The sequence below is a fragment of the Cebus imitator genome, unplaced genomic scaffold (genome assembly GCF_001604975.1).
Source record: "Cebus imitator isolate Cc_AM_T3 unplaced genomic scaffold, Cebus_imitator-1.0 Scaffold425, whole genome shotgun sequence".
Classification (NCBI taxonomy): Eukaryota; Metazoa; Chordata; class Mammalia; order Primates; family Cebidae; genus Cebus; species Cebus imitator.
In genome coordinates, this window is record NW_016107740.1 from 1,957,875 (window position 1) to 1,961,308 (window position 3,434).

Here is a 3,434-nt window from a genome sequence, read left to right on the forward strand (position 1 = left end):
CACCACCCCAACCATCTCCAGAATTTTTTCATAATCCCAAAAACTTTGTACCCATTAAGCAACAACTCTATTCTACTTTCTGACTCGGTGACTACCTATTCTACATATCTCTTATCCATGTTGTAGTATGTATCAGAATATTGTTCCTTTTGTGGCTAGTGTTCTATTGTGTGTATATATCCCATAGTTTCTTTGTCTGTTGATGGACACTTGGATTGCCAATAGGTAGCTGTTGGCTATTGTGAATAATGCTGACAAGAACATTTATGTTACTGTTCTCTTATCTCTTGGGTATATATCTAGGAATAACATTATTGGGTTACAGTTTCCTTTAAAAAAAAAATAGCCATACTAGTGGATATGAAGTGGTATCTCATTGTGGTTTTGATTCGCATTTTCCTAATGAATAATAACATCAAGGATATTTTTTGTGTGCTTATTACTATCTGTAATATCTTCTTTGGAGAGCTGTCTGTTAAATCCTTTCACCCACTTCTTTTTTTAAAAAAAAGACATGGTCTCATTCTGTCACCCAGGCTGGAGTATCACCCAGGCTGGGGTGCAGTAGCACAATCTTGGCTTACTGCAACCTCTGCCTCCCAGGCTCAAGCGATACCTCCTGCCTCAGACTCCCGAGTAGCTGAGACTACAGGCACATGCCACCATGTCTGGCTAATTTTTGTATTTTTAGTAGAGACAGGGTTTCACCATGTCGTCCAGCATGGTCTTGATCTCTTGACCTTGTGATCCACCCTCCTCGGCCCCCCAAAGTGCTGGGATTACAGGTGTGAGTCACCTGCGCCCAGCTAATTTTTGTATTTTTTTTAAGACAGGGTTTCACCATGTTGCCCAGGCTGCCTTCATCCGCTTTTAGTTAGGTTGCTTCTTGTTGAGTTTTAAGAGTTATTTACATTTTCTGTATATTAAAACCTTTGTCAGATATTTACCAGATTCCAGATCGTGAAGATTTCCCCAAGTGTCATCTTTTCAGAGTTACAGTTTTAGCTCTTGTTCTTGTTTTGCTTGTTTGTCTTTTAAGACAGAGTCTAGCTCTGTGGCCCAGGCTGGAGTTCAGTGGCTCGATCTTGGCTCACTGCAACCTCTGCCTTCTGGGTTCAAGTGATTCTCCTGCCTCAGCCTCCTATATAGCTGGGATACAGGTGCATGCCACCACGCTTGGCTAATGTTTTGTATTTTTAGTAGAGATGGGGTTTAACCATGTTGGCCAGGATGGTCTCGATCTCCTGACCTTGTGATCCTCCCACCTTGGCCTCCCAAAGTGCTGGGATTACAGGTGTGAGCCACCATGCCTGGCTGGTTTTACCTCTTAAATTGAGATCTTTGAGTCATTCTGAGTTAATTTTTATATGTATTAACATCTATTTTTTTGTTTGTCTGTTTGGTTTTTTTCTTATGGATATCCAGGGTAGTGGTGGTGGTGGTTTTTTTCTTATGGATATCCAGGTGGTGGTAGTGGTGGTGGTGTTTTGAGACAGAGTCTCACTCTGTAGCCCAGCTTGGAGTGCAGTGGCACAATCTCGGCTCACTGCAATCTCTGCCTCCCAGGTTCAAGCAGTTCTCCAGCCTCAGCCTTCCAAGTACCTGAAACTAAAGCCATACTCCTCCATGCCCAGCTAATTTTTTTTTTTTCTTTTTTTTTTTTTGTATTTTTTGTAGAAGCGAAATTTCCCCATGTTGGCCAGGCTGGTCTCAAACTCCTGACCTCAAGTGATCCACCTGCCTCAGCCCCCCATAGTGCTGGGATTACAAGTTTGAGCCTCCATCCCGGCCAGATATCAAGGTTTTCTAGCACCATTTTTTGAAAAGACTTCCTGAAGATTGGTCTTGGCACCCATGTCAAAAATGAATTACCATATATGCAAGGGTTTTCTGGGTCCTCTATTCCATTGATCTATATGTCTGTCTTTGCCAGTACCAGCCCACACTCTTGATTACTGTAGGTTTTATAGTAAGTTTCAAAATTGAGAAGTATGAGGCTTCTAACTTTGTTCTTTCCAAGCTCTGGTTGGTGATCAGCATGAAAAACTGAATTAGCAAAAGCTTAAATTTTTGTTTCATGCTGGAAGCTAAATTTATTCAATTGTCTATAGTCAACAGGTGAAAAGAATGGAAAACTGTGGTCTCCAGATGAAGAGGTTTCCCCTGAAGTACTAGCAAAGGTAAAGTTGTGTAGGTCTTGGTAATCTTCGTATTTTAAAAAGACACATTTGTAGATATCCTCCTCACCTTTTTAAAATTTAATAAATAGAGATGGTATCTTGCTGTGCTGCTCAGTTCAGTCTTGAACTCCCCGGCTCAGCTGATCCTTAACTCTGCCTCCCAAAGTGCTGGGATTATGGGCTTGAGCCATTGTGCCTAGCCAGTAGCCTTTTTTAAACGTAGTGGTTAATAAGCATTTGTTAAGAAGGTGCTTTATTTTAAAATCCATTGTAAAAATTGTTTCTTGAAGACATTGTAGTTTTCATTGTTTATTATATGTTATTGTCTTCTGCCTGCTAAAACAATCTCAGTGAGGCTGTTTTATAGAGAGATTGTTTATAGAATGACGGTGCTCAGAAGCATCTTAAACCCAGCACCACCACCACTATCCACAAGCATATGAATATTAACTTGGCAAAGATAGATATTTGTCAAGCTGTGCACTGTGGCTCACACCTATAATCCCCGCACTTTGGGAGGCAGGGGCGGGCAGGAGGATCGCTTGATCCCAGGAGTTGGAGACCAACCTGGGCAATGTCTCTACAAAAAAAAATAAAAATAATTTAGTTAGGCTAGGCACAGTGGCTCACGTTTGTAGTCCCAGCTCTTTGGGAGGCCAAGGCGGGCAGATCACTTATGGTCAGGAGTTTGAGACCAGCCTGGCTAAAATGGTGAAACTCATTCTCTACTAACAATACAAAAATTAGCCAGGCGTGGTAGTGCATGTCTGTAATCCCAGCTACTTTGGAGGCTGAAGCAGGACAGTCGCTTGAACCTGAGAGGTAGAGGTTGCATTAAGCCAACATTGCACCACTGCCGTCTAGTCTGGGCAACAGTGAAACTCCGTCTAAAATAATAAAAATAATGATAATTTTGCCGGGCGTGTTGGTGCATGCCTGTAGTTAACCTACTACAGGAAACTGAGAGGCAGGAAGATTGCTTGAGCCCAGGAGGTCAAGGCTACAGTGAGTTGTGATTGTGCCAGCACACTCTAGCCTGGGGGACAGAACAAGACTCTGTCTAAACAAAACAAAATCAAAAAAAGTAGATGATCATTACTAAATTTGTGACATTTAATAGATATGAAGTAAAGCTCAGTTTAACAGTGGCAGATTTGGGATTTAAAATAAGATTGTATCATCTTCTTTGATAATCTGTTTTACTTTGTGTTGCTTCATAGTCATCGTATATTCTATCAATTCATTTTTCCAGGT

At 41.4% G+C, this 3,434-nt stretch overlaps 1 protein-coding gene across 1 annotated transcript in view; it reads left to right on the forward strand.

The window, feature by feature from the left end:
• Positions 1-2,090: 2,090 nt before the first annotated feature.
• Positions 2,091-3,434, forward strand: part of LOC108290167 (sister chromatid cohesion protein PDS5 homolog A-like) — an 8,346-nt gene continuing 7,002 nt past the window's right edge. Inside the window, exon 1 of the mRNA XM_017509896.2 lies at positions 2,091-2,180. The gene's annotated coding sequence lies outside the window, so the exon portion shown is untranslated. The remainder of the gene's footprint in view (positions 2,181-3,434) is intronic.